At 40.3% G+C, this 20,271-nt stretch overlaps 1 protein-coding gene across 1 annotated transcript in view; it reads right to left on the bottom strand.

Annotated features, from left to right (window-relative positions):
- The window catches only part of STAG1 (stromal antigen 1), a 788,714-nt gene that overhangs the window by 80,191 nt on the left and 688,252 nt on the right, over nt 1–20,271 (bottom strand). The gene's annotated exons all lie outside the window — the stretch shown is intronic.

The raw sequence follows: 20,271 nt of genomic DNA on the forward strand, positions 1-20,271 counted from the left end.
TCAGACATGTTTAACAGACTAGTAATGAGACCAGCAAGCTTGGAAAACACTTTAATAAATGTGAAAAAGCAGAATATAAAAAACGGTACTGTGCCTTTAAGGGAAAAAAAACTATCACATAAACTGCAAAACAGTGAAAAAAAGCAGTAAACTCTACGAAATTTTTACAGTGTGTATAATAGACTAAAGTAGCATTGCACCCACTTGCAAATGGATGATTAACCCCTCAGGCACAAAAACGGATCAGAAAAATGATAAAACGGTTATAAACAGTCACAAGCAAACTGCCACAGCTCTACTGTGGCTCCTACCTGCCCTTAAAACTACTTTTGTAGCAACAAAAACCCTTTACAGAGGTCCTATATGTCAGGGGACTCCTTCAGGGAAGCTGGATGTCTCAGACTGCAAAAACTACTGCGCAATTAGAGCGCGAAAATAGGCCCCTCCCACCATGCACTCAAAGTGAGAGGGCCATAAATAACTACTCCTAGGAGAAATCTAACCAGCCATGTGGAAAACTAGGCCCCAAATAAAGATTTATCTCCTTCAGTAAAAAACGTTTTTTATATATCATGCAAACGTTTTACATACTAAGTAATAAGAGCAATTAACATGAATATTACCCTTTACTGCAATCATGATCCCAGTCGTTTGTCAAATCACTGTAATCAGGCTTACCTTAAATATATCAGGCAGTGTCAGCATTTTCTAGACCTTATCTCTCTAGAAAAAAATATACTGAACATACCTCAGAGCAGGTAATTCTGCAGGCCATTGCCCCAGCTGAAGTTTTCCCATACTCTTCAGTTATGTGTGAGAACAGCAGTGGACCTTAGTTACAAACCGCTAAGATCATCAAAAACCTCAGGCAGAACTCTTCTTCTAATTTCTGCCTGAGGCAAAAACAGTACAACGCCGGTACCGTTTAAAAATAACAAACTTTTGATTGAAGATAAACTACACTAAGTCACCACATATCTCTTGATACTTCCTTTCTTGTCGAGAGCTGCAAGAGAATGACTGGGAGTGGCAGTTATAGACAGCTCTGCTGTGGGTGTCCTCTTGCAGCTTCCTGTTGGGAAGGAGAATATCCCACACGTAATGGATGAATCCGTGGACTGGATACACCTTACAAGAGAAAAAAAAATAAATCTAAAAAAGGATACAACTTCAGCATCAGAAGAAAGAATTATACTATCCGAATCTGAGATTTCACCCTCAGAGGCTACCGACATATCTTCCTCTTCAGACTTATGAGAAAGAGCAACTTGGTTAGCCGGGACTGGATCAGAAACCTTACTGTCTGATTCTCTAAATTTCCTCTTGCGTCTTCCCTGTAGCATGGGAATGGCAGCTAATGTTTCAGATACTGCAGAGGACACCTGGGCAGCAATTTCTGATTGCAAATAGAGTCCTCCCAGGAGATTGTGAGGAACCACAGGGCACTTCATGTGACATTGTTAAGGATTGGGACAGTTGAGGAGAAAGCTGCTGGATTGCCTGAACAGCATCAACCTGAGAGAGTGGTGGATCAGAAACAAAAAGTCTATCTTTATACATTAATGTCCTTTCAATACAAGAACAAAAGGGCAAAGGAGGTTCAACTTGGTTCTCTAAACAAAGCTTGCATTCAACAGAAGGCACAAAGTCTTGGTCCATATTGCAATTAAAATTAACAGAACTACAACACTTTCTGATGGGAAGAGTCCACAGCTGCATTCATTACTTTTGGGAATTTAGAACCTGGCCACCAGGAGGCGGCAAATACACCCCAGTCAAAGGCATAAATCCCCCACTTCCCTCATCCTCCAGTCATTCTGCAAAGGGAACAAGGAACAGTAGGAGAAATATCAGGGTGAAAAAGGTGCCAGAAGAAAAAACTAAATTACAGCCGCCTCATCGATAAACGCGGACGGGGAGCTGTGGACTCTTCCTGTCAGAAGAAAAGAAAATGATCAGGTAAGCATAATTTAAGTTTTTCTTCTTAAACGGGAAGAGTCCACAGCTGCATTAATTACTTTTGGGAAAACTACCCATGCTAGAGAGGACACTAAATGCAAACAAAGGGCAGGTACAAAAAGGCGGCCCCTTCAAAAGGCACCACAGCCTGAAATTACCGAACACCCTACAAAAAATTGAAAACGACAAATGGGAAAAAACGGAAGCCCAGGTAACTGCTCATCAGTTACACAACCTGCAAAGCCGTGCTAGGGACCATTCAAAATCCCCAGAGTCCGCTGAGCACAAAAGCCTCTAAGGAGCCGGCCCTGCGGTTCTCGACTCCCATGAAGCGTACCCCCGACCTAAAGGACAAGAACCTCTATCTAACCCCGAGAGGGAGAACAGAGGACCCAATAAGAGATCCAAAGGACCATTCAACAAGGGAAAACTCAAAAGCAAAACTTAGAGCAAACCCAAGGTTGCTACAGGACCACTGCCCAGGGAGATGAAACAACCTAGAAGGGCAAGGACCAGAAAAATAAATTCCATACTCAGGAAAAAAACAATCCCTAGGATGACCAGAGGGCCACCCTCCGATCCAAGACACAGCACCATACAACCTATGGCGTTCCAAATCCTTGAGTTCCCTATTGTATCATAGTCAAGACGAAAACCTGCCAGACTAGATGAGCATAGACAGGGTTACTGTCCTAGCAGCTAAAAAAGAGCTCTCCGTGAGAACACGGAGCCACCTCTAAACAAGAATTTGCGATGACCAATCTCCAGGCAGCAAAGCTGACCCCAAGTCATCATGGGACCTCATCCCACCGAGAATCGCTGAGAAACATCGGCAAAAACTCCCGTCCAGAAAAAATCCAGACTCCAGAGAGCATCCCATCAGCAGACGCCACCAGTAGAGAGATGGACATCAAGAGAGCCCCCCACCCCCACCGAAGGGGAGAACAGACTCGATAAAAGTACATAGTCAATACTTAACAGAGCAGACCGATCCCTGACCTTCACTCCAAGGTAACGGTCTCAGCCCAAAGGCTGGTAAAGACCGAAGACAAAGAGTACCAAAAACTCTGCACAGACCTCCGAAGAGAAGGGATGGGTCTGCAAGGGAGGAAAACCCCTGAGTAAAACTGGCATGCTACCATGAGCCATGGCAAGAACTATGTGCTCGGGTTCCAGAACCACTACACGGCTGCCTTCCCTAAAGAAGGAACACTCCCAAAAGGAAGATAGAACTCTGACCCACCACGTCCTAATACCAGATTCCAGCCGTAAGTACCCAAGGAAAGGAAAAAACCCTCCGAAGCGAGAAAAACAGGGACCCACAGGCCTTCACTGATACTGAGGTACCTCCAAATCAAAGGAGAGCAAATGCAAGAAACTCATTCCCCACCATAGGTGAGGAGAAGAGAAAGTAGAGAAAATGGTAAACACCCTACCTAGAGGGGAAACCATTCGGTCATTACCGCCAGCTCAGGTGATACGACAACTGAAAATCTACAAGGAAGCATTAGATGCCCCAGATGTCAAAGTAGGGACCCGCCAGAGAGACCTCAAACTTAAACTTCAAGCAGATATCAATCTCCCACGAGAGCCAAAAAAACCCTTTCAAAAGGGACACTCAGGAGATCCAACCCAAAGGTTGAACTGAACCGCCCATGCCCGATTCCAGGCAAGAGACAAGATCCTAAGTCAGAGACCCCGAGAAACAGGACCGATCGAAAGATCTAACCTCCTTTGGAATCCTTAAGCTGCCTCCTATAGTAAGGAGAGCACCCAGGACAGAGCCTTCCACCATCCAAAGTCCGTAGACATAGGGTACCAGCAACAGCCTCAAACCCAAGAGTCGGAAAAAACTCTTAACAGGTCTAAGAAAATGGCAACCAGTACCATTGGATCTTAAGATAATCCTTTGTAGACAGGCTTGACTACCTGATCTATACTCCGGTGTAGATAAATAAAACCCATTTTCTTGACCCCAAAAAGGCGAAGGTCTGTATCTGACCCCGATCCTCCAGCCCACAAGCCCAAAAGGCTAGATCTGCTATAAGGTCGAAGGATAGCACCCAAGAGTCTAAAGACCACGAGATAACAAGGGACAGCTCTTAGATTGAGAAGACAACATATCCCCAGAGATCCTTACAAGATCAGATTCCAGGAAATCCCAATAACGGGAATAACAATGGGAGCCTTGCAGCTACTGGTAGAAAAAACGGGGTGATCCCAAATACTAGAGCAAGCAGGATACTGAGAAAAGGAATGAGGACATACTCGCGCTTCCAGACATGGATGACCCATCCCAAGAAGGGAAAAAATGGAGTCTCCGCCACCGCAAAAGGAAATGCGACTAGGCTAAGAGTCGACATCTGGAAGATACCGAAAGCAAAAGACGCAAATTGTCCACCAAACCGGTCATCCACATCTCCAAACTCTAAAGTAATGGAGGAACTATGGTTCTGAGTCCAAAAGGATCTCTAGAAACCACGATGAAGCTTTAAAAAGTCGGTCACGTATTCAAAGCAAATTGCAAGAAAAGGCCAACTTAGATTGGAGCTCACAACCTTCCTCCCAGATGCGTTGCATCTAAACACTAGGCCCCATACTTTGTAGGAGGATCCAAGCTCGGTGCCTGCATCAATAGGCCAAAGTGTCCTTCCGACAGGATAGCAGCACCACGAGGGTGACATGAACCGCAAGGAACAGCAGCTAGTGCCCGAACAGTACTCCAGAACTGTCCAAGGGTTCAAGAAAAATCGACCCGAAGGTTCGATAATATGAACTAGAAACATAACTATGTTCTTAAAAAATGCGCAAATTCCGAGGAAGTGCCCACGCAACCACAAAAGTATCAGTTCCAGAGAAAGAGTTCTGAAAACGGAAATTATATCAGACATGAACTCTTTAAAACAAATCAAACCCATTCTAACCGGATCAAAATAAAAGTAAGGCAGCACCCACGGATGAACGCCCAAGGAGAATGGGCATGTCAACAGGACCAGCCGATCATAGGCCCCATTTTCCCAAGCTTAGAACTGGAACCGAAACATAAAAGAAAAAAAAGGAGATGTCAAGGAGATTGGTTTCATCCCCAAACGTCTAACCCAGCTTGCCATCTGGCACAGAAGGCCGAGGATCCCTCGGCCCACTAGGACTGGAATCCTCCAGCACTGCCAAAACATTCCTTAGAGTAGGACACGAAGACGTGCCAGCCTATAACGGAAGGCAAAATTATCTCTTGCCGGATCGATGGAAGACCCCGGCCCCGAGGTTGGGGCCCCTGAAGCCTCAGAGGTCATCGCTTCCCCAGAAAGCCGGACTGAATCAGACGAACTCACGCCTGACGGGCCCTGGTTGACAGAACACGGACAGTACCTTAAAAATATTTCACTTGGGAGATATAAATAAGCCTGTGGAACCGTGCCGTAACCTCTGGAGGAAACAAGCCGCCTTCCAGAGAAGGAATAACGGCCATAGGGACACCTGCTTGCGTAGCAAAAGAAGGTTCTGGGGCACGCGCCTCACAGGACATGGAATCCTCGGGGGTGGATGGCTCAACGCACTCTAAGTTCTCTGGTTCGGGAGAAGAGAGTACTCTGGATTGGCAATCGGAACATAACTGATGGGCATAAATAACCCGGGCCATTTCATATTCTTTGCAAGACGCATTCTCCAAATAGGAGATATCCATGTCTAAAAAAATCAGAATCCTCCATGACTTTGGAATTGCAAATATGGACAAACACTAAACGGCACCTTTTTATACACCCCCAATGGCTGGGGCACTGACCACCTCCTGTGAACCAGACAACTAACTCCGTTGCCACTCGGTCAGAATAAGGAAGTGGAATACAACGTAACCGCACCCTGTCACGAGGTGCACCGTGTAAGTCACAAAAAAGGGAGCGCAAATCTAAAGAGATTGCGCCAACTGAAAATAAGGCCGTTATGTTCCGAATAGCCATGAGCCCAAGTATCACTACACATTAGCAGCAGAATCATAAACATGATTTAAGTCCCCCCTGTTAAATAACCCCCTCAGAAGATATTAACCCTTGATTCCTTAAGATAAGAGAGTCCCACTGGGACCCTGACTTCTTTCGTTAACATTACATGTACATATCGAACTAAAATGAAACTATCTTACCGGAATCTGCACCGTGGAACAGGAACACGGCCCTTCAAGTGTGACAGATATTAGCCTCGCTTCTGACATGGACTTGAGTGAATAAAGGCAGGCAGCGAAACTCGTCAATGCTGATTGTTAATATGAGTCGGGATGGTTTCACAGAGACTCTCCCTGCATCTCCGGACTCTAACCTTCATCCATGCTCTTACTGAGAGGCTGACTTAAAGGATTACTTAAAACTCCATTTCGAAAGAGTACTACCCTCCATAAGACTATTTTCAATCTTCTGACACTTCTCTGAAAACCTCCTGTGACGAAAGGCAAAGAATGACTTGGGGATGAGAGAAGTGGGGGAGGTATTTAAGCCTTTGGGCTGGGGTGTCTTTGCCTCCTCCTGGTGGCCAGGTTCTGAATTCCCAAAAGTAATGAATGCAGCTGAGGACTCTTCCCGTTTTAGAAGAAAACAGGTTGCAAAACCCAACGATTTAACTTAATTGCCCACTTTAATTCCAATTAAATGACTTGTTACAGTAGTCCAGGCCTCCTTTTAAAAGGAGGAAGTAGATAGGGACCAAAAACACCTCTACAACTCAGCGCTATCACTGAGGTGCCTACCTGCCCCCTCTGCACTCCGGAATATAATTGCGACTGTCTTCCGCTATAAGCTGCGCCACAACAGTGAAACCGTGCGTTTTTAGTAAGAAATACCGCCTCAGCAAAAGGGTCTGCCTCTCCTCTTATGTCAGAGGCGGTCCCGGTAGCCATTAGAGAAAAACATAATTTATGTAAGAACTTACCTGATAAATTCATTTCTTTCATATTGGCAAGAGTCCATGAGCTAGTGACATATGGGATATACAATCCTACCAGGAGGGGCAAAGTTTTCCAAACCTCAAAATGCCTATAAATACACCCCTCACCACACCCACAATTCAGTTTAACGAATAGCCAAGTAGTGGGGTGATAAAGGAGTAGAAAGCATCAACAAAGGAAATTTGGAAATAATTGTGCTTTATACAAAAAATCATAACCACCATAAAAAGGGTGGGCCTCATGGACTCTTGCCAATATGAAAGAAATTAATTTATCAGGTAAGTTCTTACATAAATTATGTTTTCTTTCATGTAATTGGCAAGAGTCCATGAGCTAGTGACGTATGGGATATCAATACCCAAGATGTGGAGTCTTCCACTCAAGAGTCACTAGAGAGGGAGGGAATAAAATAAAAACAGCCATATTCCGCTGAAAAAATAATCCACAACCCAAAAAATAAGTTATTTTCACTTTTGAAAGAAAAAAACTTAAATCAAAAGCAGAAGAATCAAACTGAAACAGTTGCCTGAAGAACTTTTCTACCAAAAACGAAGAAGAAAAAACATCAAAATGGTAGAATTTAGTAAATGTATACAAAGAGGACCAAGTCGCTGCTTTGCAAATCTGATCAACTGAAGCTTCATTCTTAAAAGCCCACGAAGTGGAGACTGATCTAGTAGAATGAGCTGTAATTCTCTGAGGCGGGGTTTGACCCGACTCCAAATAAGCTTGACGAATCAAAAAGTTTCAACCAAGAAGCCAAGGAAATAGCAGAAGCTTTCTGACCTTTCCTAGGACCAGAAAATAAAACAAATAAACTGGAAGTCTTCCTGAAATTTTTAGTAGCTTCCACATAATATTTCAAAGCTCTTACCACATCCAAAGAATGTAAGGAACTTTCCAAAGAATTCTTAGATTAGGACACAAGGGACAACAATTACTCTACTAATGTTGTTAGAATTCACAACATTAGGTAAAAATTGAAAAGAAGTCCGCAAAACTGCCTTATCCTGATGAAAAATCAGAAAAGGAGACTCACAAGAAAGAGCAGATAACTCAGAAACTCTTCTAGCAGAAGAAATAGAAAAAAGGAACAACACTTTCCAGGAAAGTAGTTTAATGTCCAAAGAATGCATAGGCTCAAATGGAGGAGCCTGTAAAGCCTTCAGAACCAAATTAAGACTCCAAGGAGGAGAAATTGATTTAATGACAGGCTTAATACGAACTAAAGCCTGTACAAAACAGTGAATATCAGGAAGTTTAGCAATCTTTCTGTGAAATAAAACAGAAAGAGCGGAGATTTGTCCTTTCAAGGAACTTGTAGACAAACCCTTATCCAAACCTTCCTGAAGGAACTGTAAAATTCTAGGAATTCCAAAAGAATGCCAGGAGAAGTTATGAGAAGAACACCATGAAATGTAAGTCTTCCAAACTCTATAATAAATCTTTCTAGAGATAGATTTACGAGCTTGTAACATATTATTAATCACTGAGTCAGAGAAACCTCTATGACTTAGTACTAAGCGTTCAATTTCCATACCTTCAAATTTAATGATTTGAGATCCTGATGGAAAAACGGACCTTGAGATAGAAGGTCTGGCCGTAACGGAAGTGGCCAAGACGGGCAACTGGACATCCGAACCAGATCCGCATACAAAAACCTGTGTGGCCATGCTGGAGCCACCAGCAACACAAATGATTGTTCCATGATGATTTTGGAGATCACTCTTGGAAGGAGAACTAGAGGCGGAAAAATGTAAGCAGGTTGATAACACGAGATAATCCGCCTCCCAATTGTCTACGCCTGGGACATGCACCGCAGAGATTAGACAAGAGCTGGATTCCGCCCAGGCAAGTATCCAAGATACTTCTTTCATAGCTTGGGGACTGTGAGTCCCACCCTGATGATTGACATAAGCCAAAGTTGTGATATTGTCTGTCTAAAAACAAATGAACGGTTCTCTCTTTAGCAGAGGACAGAACTGAAGAGCCCTGAGAATTGCACGGAGTTCTAAAATATTTATTGGTAATCTCGCCTCCTGAGATTTCCAAACCCCTTGTGCTGTCAGAGATCCCCAAACAGCTCCCCAACCTGAAAGACTCGCATCTGTGATCACAGTCCAGGTTGGGCGAACAAAAGAAGCCCTTGAACCAAACGATGGTGATCTATCCACCATGTCAGAGAGTGTCGTACATTGGGATTCAAGGATATTAATTGTGATATCTTTGTATAATCCCTGCACCATTGATTCAGCATACAAAGCTGTAGAGGTCTCATGTGAAAACGAGCAAAGGGGATTGCGTCCGATGCTGCAGTCATGAGACCTAAAACTTCCATGCACATAGCCACTGAAGGGAATGACAGACTGAAAGAGCCGGCATGCTGCGACCAATTTTAAATGTCTCTTGTCTGTTAGAGACAGAGTCACGGACACTGAATCTATCTGGAAGCCTAAAAAGGTGACCCTTGTCTGAGGGATCAAGAAACTTTTTGGTAAATTGATCCTCCAACCATGTTTCCAAAGAAACAACAGTAGTTGATTCGTGTGAGATTCTGCAGTATGTAAAGACTGAGCTAGTACCAAGATATCGTCCAAATAAGGAAACACCGCAATACCCTGTTCTCTGATTACAGATAGTAGGGCACCCAGAACCTTCGAAAAGATTCTTGGAGCTGTTGCTAGGCAAAATGGAAGAGCAACAAATTGGTAATGCTTGTCTAGAAAAGAGAATCTCAGAAACTGAAAATGTTCTGGATGAATCGGAATATGAAGGTATGCATCCTGCAAGTGTATTGAGGACATATAATGTCCTTGCTGAACAAAAAGCAGAATAGTCCTTATAGTCACATCTTGAAAGTTGGTACTCTTACATAACGATTCAAAATTTTTAGATCCAGAACTGGTCTGAACAAATTTTCTTTCTTTGGTACAATGAATAGGTTTGAATAAAACCCCAAACCTTGTTCCTGAGGAGGAACTGGCATGATTACCCCTGAAGACTCCAGGTCTGAAACACACTTCAGAAAAGCCTGAGCTTTTACTGGATTTACAGGGATGCGTGAGAGAAAAAAAATCTTCTCACAGGAGGTCTTACATTGAATCCTATTCGATACCCTTGAGAGACAATGCTCTGAATCCAATGATTTTGGACAGATTTTATCCAAAAATCCTTGAAAAACCTTAATCTGCCCCCTACCAGCTGAGCTGGAATGAGGGCCGCACCTTCATGCGGACTTAGGGGCAGACTTTGGTTTCCTAAAAGGCTTGGATTTATTCCAATTTGAGGAAGGCTTCCAATTGGAAGCAGATTCCTTGGAAGGAGGATTGAGTTTTTGTTCCTTATTCTGACGAAAGGAACGAAAACGGTTAGAAGCCTTAGATTTACCCTTAGGTTTTTTTATCCTGAGGCAGAAAAACTCCTTTTCCTCCAGTGATAGTTGAAATAATAGAATCCAACTGAGAATCAAATAAATTATTACCTTGGAAAGAAAGATAGTAATCTAGATTTAGATGTCATATCAGCATTCCAAGATTTAAGCCACAAAGCTCTTCTAGCTAATACAGCTAAAGACATGGATCTAACATCAGTTTTGATAATATCAAAAATGGCATCACAAATAAAATGATTAGCATGTTGCAGTAAGCGAACAATGCTAGATATGTCAAAATCCAATTCATGTTGCGCTAAATTTTCCAACCAGAAAGTTGATGCAGCCGCAACATCACCCAAAGAAATAGCAGGTCTGAGAAGATGACCTGAATATAAATAGGCCTTCCTTAGATAAGATTCAAGTTTCCTATCTAAAGGATCCTTAAAGGAAGTGCTATCTTCCATAGGAATAGTAGTACGTTTAGCAAGAGTAGAAATAGCCCCATCAACTTTGGGGATCTTTTCCCAAAACTCTATAGATTTTGCTGGTAAAGGATACAATCTCTTAAACCTTGAAGAAGGAATAAAGGAAGTACCTGGCTTATTCCATTCCCTAGAAATCATATCAGAAATAGCCTCAGGAATGGGAAAAACACCTGGGGAAACCACAGGAGGTTTAAAAACAGCATTTAAACGTTTATTAGACTGAACGTCAATAGGACTGGTTACCTCAATATCCAAAGTAATTAACACTTCTTTTAATAAAGAACGCATATACTCTATTTTAAATAAATAAGTAGATTTGTCAGTGTCAATATCTGAGGAAGGATCTTCTGTTTTAGATAGATCCTCATCAGAAGAGGATGAATTGTTATGTTGTTGGTCATTTGAAATTTCATCAGCTAAATGAGAAGTTTTAAAAGACCTTTTACGTTTATTAGAAGGTGGAAATGCAGACAAAGCCTTCATAATAGAATCAGAAACAAATTCTTTAAAATTTACAGGTATATCATGCACATTAGAAGTTGAAGGAACTGCAACTGGCAATGTACTATTACTGATAGAAACACTATCTGCATGTAAAAGTTTATCATGACAACTATTACAAATGACATTCGGTGGAATAATTTCTACAATTTTACAACAAATGCACTTAGCTTTGGTAGAACCGATGTCAGGCAGTAATGTTCCAGCAGAAACTTCAGAGGCAGGATCAGATTGAGACATCTTGCTCAATGTAAGAGAAAAAACAACATATAAAGCAAAATTATCTATTTCCTTAAATGACAGTTTCAGGAATGGGAAAAAAATACAAAAGGATAGGCCTCTTGATAGAAAAGAAAGCAAGAGGCAAACAACAATGGGGTATTGAAATAATGAAGAAAATTTGGCGCCAAGTATGACGCACAGCGTAACGTAAACTTTTTTGGCGCCAAAAATGACCGGAAATGACACACTTGCGTCACTAATGACGCCGCCGTGTGAAAGGTCTCGGCGTCACGTATGACGCCAGAAATTACGAAGTTGCGTCAAAAACGTATTTTTCCGCACCAAAAATGACGCAATAAAGTCTAACATTTGACGCACCCGAGGGCCTAACACCTGCAATTTGCAAAAAGTAGTCAAATTGAAAAAAGACTAAACCCCAGGTAAGAAATAAATTTCTTAAAGTGTTTATATTCCCAAATATGAAACTGACAGTCTGCAGAAGGAAATACATGAACCTGACTCATGGCAAATATAAGTACAATACATATATTTAGAACTTTATATAATTTGCATAAAGTGCCAAACCATAGCTGAGAGTGTCTTAAGTAATGAAAACATACTTACCAAAAGACACCTATCCACATATAGCAGACAGCCAAACCAGTACTAAAACAGTTATTAGTAGAGGTAATGGTAAATTGAGAGTATATCGTCGATCTGAAAAGGGAGGTAGGAGATGAATCTCTATGACCGATAACAGAGAACCCATGAAAAAGACCCCCGTTAGAGAAATCATCGTATTCAATAGGTGATACTCCCTTCACGTCCCTCTGACATTCGCTGTACTCTGAGAGGAATCGGGCTTCAACAATGCTGAGAAGCGCATATCAACGTAGAAATCTTAGCACAAACTTACTTCACCACCTCCATAGGAGGCAAAGTTTGTAAAACTGAATTGTGGGTGTGGTGAGGGGTGTATTTATAGGCATTTTGAGGTTTGGGAAACGTTGCCCCTTCTGGTAGGATTGTATATCCCATATGTCACTAGCTCATGGACTCTTGCCAATTACATGAAAGAAATATTGATCAGAGATGTTATCCGTTATTACGAAGTACACATAATCACCCATCCTTTTCCCAACCGGATTCACAGGAAATAAACTACTGAGCCACCAGTGATTCTAACACTCTTATGCGGAATCACTATCTCCCATGTCACAATTCACAGTGCCTGCTCCCTGCCCTTATGAGTCCTGTTTCTTAAACTCAGGACTGTAGCCCCAGATAAAGTGAAGCTTACATCTGCTTTTAGTGCCAGTGTTCGTTCTTAAGACAAAAAATGTCACTCAGCTGCACCTCTGGCTGTCCAGCAGAATGACAGCTCACCCGGCATGAAAGGAAGCCACTTCTTACAGAGACCTGTGAAAACAAGAAAGGACAGAGAAAACCTACTCTGGCTTTCCATACAAGGGCAGCAATCTGTTAGAAAAACACAGTGAGGCCCATCCCACAAGTTCCTAGCTGTTTGAAAGCTACCACCGCCACTAACGTAAAGTACAGCTAGACCCAATATTGAGAAGAAAAATCAGAGTAAACCTACTCTGGCTTTAAAAATAATAAAATTGTGATTGAAGAAAATCTTCAGACACCAAAACTTCACTACCTCCTTGCACCGAAGGCAAAGAGAATGACTGGGGTTTGTGGGGAGGGGAGTGACACTTAACAGCTCTGCTGTGGTGGTCTTTGCCTCCTCCTGCTGGACAGGAGTGATATTCCCAACAGTAATTGAGGATGCTGTGGACTCACTATATCTTAGGAAAGAAATAAGCATTTGTAATTTCAATTTAAATCAAAACTATAATCGTACCTGTTGGCTAAGCACACTTCAGTCAGGGAGAAATGTAGTGGGGTAATTATTTACTCAAAACATTTAGTGCAGCAGCTAGTGCTTTGTGTGTTTATTTTGCCCAACATGTCTTTTTTTACTGTATATATATATATATATATATATATATATATATATATATATATATATATATATATATATATGTCATATATATTCTATATGAAGGCTACTGAGCTGGAATTTAGAAAACGTACTAAGCCATTGTTATGAATATGTCCATTTGATTATGTGTTTAATTACCCTGTCTACTAGGTTTTTACCTGGAGTAAGAGTGTACATGGCTATTGCTATTATATACCATATCTTTTGTTAGCTAGTTTAGAAACAATCCCATAACACAAATTTGACCCGTTTATTTTATTTAATCAAAATATGTACTGAACTAGGGTTCTATTATTTATATGCAGATAGATTTTTGTATAAACTAAACTGATGCAGAACATTTAGAAGTGACATAATAGATTAAGGATTTACAATTATTTCTGTAGTGAGTGCACTTACTATTGTGGTTAATATTCTCTCATTTGATACCTACCTTCAATAGGAAAATGTATTTTCTTCTTTGTAAGCTAAATGTACTCTTTTGGAGTGACCTGCTAAGGGGTCTTCCCATGTTATACTTTTCAGATTAGACTTTCAGTTATTTAGTATAGCAAGTAATGATTATTTTATTCTCTTGCATAGTTTAATTTTTATTAGCAGTTAGTCACTATTTACTACATTTAAAATCCAGAGCCCAGGTGTTTAAGTCATATCAAGCTACTATTTTTATTTCTATTATATTCAGTGGGTCCAAAAGTGGCCCAATTGTGTATACATTATTTAAATTGTTATGCTATCTTACGGGGATATTTGAGTTAATTTTCTAGTAAAATATAAAGTCCTCCTGCTAATTTTCCTGATTTTGTGGAGGTCCAAGAACGGCCTCAATTTATTGTAGGAGATATAAAAACATAATTTATGTAAGAACTTACCTGATAATTTCTTTCATAGTGGCAAGAGTCCATGAGCTAGTGACGTATGGGATATACATTCCTACCAGGAGGGGGCAAAGTTTCCCAAACCTCAAAATGCCTATAAATACACCTCCCACCACACACATACTTCTGTTTATCAGATAGCCAAGTAGTAAGGTGTAAAAAGGAGTAAAAAAGCATACAAAAATAAGAACTGAAAAAAAAGTGCTTTTATACTAAAAAATCATAACCACCAAAAAGGGTGGGTCTCATGGACTCTTGCCACTATGAAATAAATACATTTATCAGGTAAGTTCTTACATAAATTATGTTTTCTTTCATGTAAGTGGCAAGATTCCATGAGCTAGTGAGGTATGGGATATAATACCCAAGATGTGGAAATCCACGGAGTCACTAGAGAGGGAGGGATAAAAATAAAAAACAGCTACTTTCACTGAAAAAATTAAATCCAAATAATATTTAAGTTGTCTTACATTTCAAAAAAAACCCTCAAATCATAGGTAAAAGAATCAAACAGACAGCTGTCTGAAGAACTTTTCTACCAAACACTGCTTCTGAAGAAGCAAATACATCAAAATGGTAAAATGTAGTAAATGTATGCAAAGAAGACAAAGTTGCTGCTTTACAAATCTGATCAACTGAAGCTCCATTCTTGAAAGCCCAAGAAGAGGCAACTGATCTGCTAGAATGAGCTGTAATTCTCTGAGGCGGAGACTGTCCCGCCTCCAAATAAGTCGTGTGAATCAAAAGCTTTAACCTTGATGCCAAAGAAATGGCAGAGGCTTTCTGACCTTTCCTGGAACCAGAGAAAATAACAAATAGACTAGAAGTCTTTCTGAAATCCTTAGTAGCTTCAACATAGTATTTCAAAGCTCTTACCACATCCAAAGAATGTAGAGATCTCTCAAGAGAATTCTTAGGATTAGGACACAAAGAAGGAACAACAATTTCCCTACTAATGTTGAATTCACAAATTTAGGCAAAAATGTAAACGAAGTTCGTAAAACCGCTTTATCTGGATGAAATATCAGATAAGGAGACTCACAAAAGAGCCGACAACTCAAACGCTTCTAGCAGAAGAGATTGCCAAAAGAAAACACTTTCCAAGAAAGCAGTTTAATATCCAAAGAATCCATAGGCTCAAAAGGAGGAGCCTGCAAAATCCTTAAAACCAAATTAAGACTCCGAGGAGAAATAGACTTAACAGGTTTGATACGAACCAAAGCCTGAAAAAAAATGAATATCAGGAAACTTGGCAATCTTTTCATGAAATAGGACAGAAAGAGCAGAGATTAGTCCCTTCAAAGTATTTGCAGAGAAACCTTTATCTAAACCATCCTGAAGAAACTGTAAAATCCGAGGAATTCTAAAAGAATGCCAAGAAAAATTATGAGAGGAGCACCATAAAATATAGGTTTTCCAAACCCGATAATAAATCTTCCTCGAAACAGACTTACGGGCCTGTAACAGAGTCAAAATGTAAGAAGGTTGGTAAAACCAAGGAACTGCTAAAGCATCCACATCTCTGCCCGAGTATCCATGGATCTGGAAAGATATCTGGGAAGTTTCTTGTTCAAACGCGAAGCCATCAGATCTATTTCTGGAAGACCCCACACATCAGTACAATCTGGTGAAACATCTGGATGGAGAGACCACTCCCCTGGATGCAAAGTCTGACGACTGAGATAATCCACTTCCCAATTGTCTACACTTGGAATATGAATTGCAGAAATTAGACAAGAGTTGGACTTCGAGATACTTCCTTAATTGCTAAGGAACTGCGAGTACCTCCGTGATGATTGACATATGCCACTATTGTGATATTGCCTGTCTGAAAATTAATGAAAAGTTCTCTCCTTAATAGAGGCCAAGCCTGAAGAGCTCTGAAGATAGCACAGAGTTCTAAAATGTTGATTGGTAACCTCGCCTCTTGAGGTTTACAAACCCCTTGTGCTGTCAGAGACCCTCAGACAGCTCCCCAACCTTAAAGACTTGCATCTGTTGAGAACACAGTCCAGGAAGGACGAGCAAGAGAGGCCCCTTGAATAATCTAATGATGGTCCAACCACCAAGACAGAGAGTTGAATGTTGGGATTTAAGTATATCAACTATGATATCCGAGTATAACCCCTGCACCATTGATTCAGCATGAAAAGCTGCAGAGGTCTCATATGAAAATGAGCAAAGGGGAACGCGTCCGATGCTGCAGTCATAAGACCTAAAACTTCCAGGCACATAGCCACTGAAGGGAATGATCGAGACTGAAGGTTTCGACAAGCTAAAACCAATTTCATTCGCCTCTTGGCTGTTAAAGAGTCATGGACACTGAATCTATCTGGAAACCTAAAAAGGTGACATTCGTTTGAGGAATCAAGAAACTCTCTTGTAAAGTGATCCTCCACCCATGCCTTTGAAGAAACGACTATTTGTTTTGTGTGAGATTCTGCTAAATGAAATGACTGAGCTAGTACCAAGATATCGTCCAAATAAGGAAACACCGCAATACCCTGCTCTCTGATTACAGATAGAAGGGCACAGAGAACCTTAGAGAAGATTCTTGGAGCTGTCGCTAGGCCAAATGGAAAAGCGACAAACTGGTAATGCTGGTCTAGAAAACAGAATCTCAGAAACCGATAATGGTCTGGATGAATTGGAACATGAAGATAAGCATCCTGTAAGTCTATTGTGGACATAAAATGCCCTTACTGAACAAAAGGCAGAGTAGTCCTTATAGACGCCATCTTGAAAGTTGGGACTCTTACAAAACGATTTAAAAGTTTCAGATCCAGAACTAGTCTGAAAGAATTCTCTTTCTTTGGGACAATGAATAGATGTGAAAAAACCCCCCAACCCCTGTTCCTGTAGAGGAACTGGAACAATCACACCTGAACGCTCTAGATCTGAAACACATTTCAGAAACGCCTGAGCTATCACAGGATTTGCTGGAATATGAGAAAGAATTCTTCTCACAGGAGGCCTTATTCTGAATCCTATCAGATACACTTGAGACACAATATTCTGAATCCACTGATTCTGAACAGAACCTGACCAAATTTCTTGAAACAATTTCAATCTGCCCCCAGCAGCTGAAATGGATTGAGGTCCGCACCTTCATGCAGTCTTGGGGGCTGGATTTGGTCTTTTATAAGGCTTGGTTTTATTCCAATTTAAGGATGGTTTCCAATTGGACCCAGAGGCCTTAGGGGAAGGAGTAGACTTTTGTTCCTTATTCTGATGAAAGGAACAAAAATGATTAGGAGCCTTAAATTTACCTTTATATTTTTTTATCTTGAGCTAAGAAAACTCCATTCCCACCAGTAATAGTGCAAATAATATAATCTAATTGAGAACCAAATAAATTCTTAACACTGGAAAGATAGAGATAATAATTTAGATTTAGACTCCATGTCAGCATTCCAAGATTTAAGCCATGAAGTTTTTCTGGCTAAAATAGCTAAAGACATAGATTTAACACACATCTTAATAATGTCAAATATAGCATCACACATGAAATGATTAGCATGATGAAGCAAAAGAATAAGGCTGGTCAAATCATGATCTTCTACCTGCCGTGCTAAACTATCCAACCAAAAAGTTGAAGGAGCAGCCACATTAGCCATTGAAATAGCAGGTCTAAGAATATAGCAATAATTTAAATATGCTATTCTAAGATAAGATTCAATCTTCCTATCCAAAGGATCCTTAAAAGAAGTACCATCTTCCATAGGAATAGTAGTACGTTTGGCAAGAGTGGAAATAGCCCCATCAAACTTAGGAACTTTTCCCAGAAACTCTAAAATTACCCACAAGTAAAGGATACAACTTCTTAAACCTAGAACAAGAATTGAAAGAAGAACCTGGCTTAGACCATTCCTTAGTAATCATATCAGAAACAGCATCTGGAACAGGAAAATCCTCAGGAGCAACCTTAGGAGGTTTAAAAACAGTATTCAAACGTTTACTGGCTTTATTATCAAGAGGACTAGACTCTTCAATACCCAAAGTAACCAGAACTTGCTTCAATAAAGAACGAATATAATTGATCTTAAACAGATAGGAAAGATTTGTCAATTTCAGAATCTGAATCAGGATCTTCTGAACCATAGGAATCCTCATCAGCAGAGGATATTTCAGTATGCTGTCAGTTAATACAAATTTCATCAGATTTATGAGAAGTTTTTAAAGACCTTTTACGTTTATTTGAAGGTGGAATAGCAGACATAGCCTTATCTATAGCTGTAGCAATATAATTCTTTACATCTGCAGGAATATTAGGTACTTTAGATGTTGAAGGAACAACAGACGGTGTATTAGTACTAATAGAAACATTATCGGCATGCAAAAGCTTATTATAACAGATGCCATATAATTGGGCTGAAGAAATAGCATTTAATATACAACAGACACACTTAGCTTTGGTAGAATGGTGTTCAGGCAGCATGGTTTCTACAGCAACATCAGAGGCAGGATCAGATTTGATCCAATTTCCTCATATATAGCAATTTCAGGAATGGGAAAAAATGCTTATGCTACTGTAGGATGCAAAAAAAACATCATAGCTCTTAATATGGCAAGAACCAGAAGCATAACAGAAAGAGGGGTTATAAAAAAGATTTTTGGAGCCAAGCAAGACGCAAAAAGGAAATAAAAATATTTTGGCGCCAAAGATAACACCAGGAAATGATGCAACTCGCGTCATAACCAGCGCACCTCAGCGCCCAAACAACGCGCATCACCTCAGACACTTTTGTGTCAAAAAAATGTCTGTGCCCCAAAAAACGGCATTTTGCATCCCTGCGAGCCGAGATTGCCCGCGAAAATTTGGAAAACAAAGTCAAATTGAAAGAATCTCAAACCCCGGGTATGAGATAAAAAATTATTTTCCTAAAAAAATTCCATACTGAAACTGATAGTCTGCAGAAAAGTGAAATATACATAGACCTGACTCTTGGCAAATATAAGCAAATACATATATTTAAAACTTTATAACATAAAGCACCAAACATAGCTGAGAGTGTCTTAAAATAATGATACATACGTACCGGAAGACACCCATTTACATATAGCAGACAGCCAAACCAGTACAGAAAAATATCAGCAGAGGTAATGGTATAGGAGTATAACGTCGATCTGAAAAGGGAGGCAAGGAATGAATCCCTGCAACCGATTACAGAGAGCCTTTGAAAGGATTTCTCATGGGTGAAACCACTAAATCAACAGGCAATACTCCCTTCACATCCCTCTGAAAAACACTGTACTCAGAGGAATCGGGCTTCAAAATGCTTAGAAGGGCCTTTCACAGAAGAAAATCAAGCACATCTTACTTCACAACCTCCACAGGGAGGCAAAGTTTGTAAAATTTGAAGTATGTGTGTGGTGGGAGGTGTATTTATAGGCATTTTGAGGTTTGGGAAACTTTGCCCCCTCCTAGTAGGAATGTATATCCCATACGTCACTAGCTCATGGACTCTTGCCACTTACATGAATGAAGGTTTTATCCCTATTTCTTATGCTATGATTCACAGACAGCATATCCAGTTATACTGCAGTATTCAGCTTCATGTTATTTTTGGATGTATAATCCTATGGTTATTATATTGTAACTTGTTTTGTTTTTATTGTGGTCCTCTTAATTGGTATACTATTAAACCAATATGCTACATCAAGACCTTTGTTGAATATTAAGATGGGATTGTAATGTATGCATCATATTTTCTTATGTATCTCATTGTCTGTTAATCCTATTTAAACTTTAATAAAATTATTTAAAAAAAATAAATAAAAGTTAACAGTTAAAAAAGCCAACTGGTGGTTCAACAGCACTGCTGTTGGTGGAGAGGGACTGATCACAATAAAATATATTTTCTTATGAACTACTAAAACTGTCACCATGTAACCAAATCATTACAAGA

The sequence above is a fragment of the Bombina bombina genome, chromosome 4, assembly GCF_027579735.1.
Source record: "Bombina bombina isolate aBomBom1 chromosome 4, aBomBom1.pri, whole genome shotgun sequence".
Classification (NCBI taxonomy): Eukaryota; Metazoa; Chordata; class Amphibia; order Anura; family Bombinatoridae; genus Bombina; species Bombina bombina.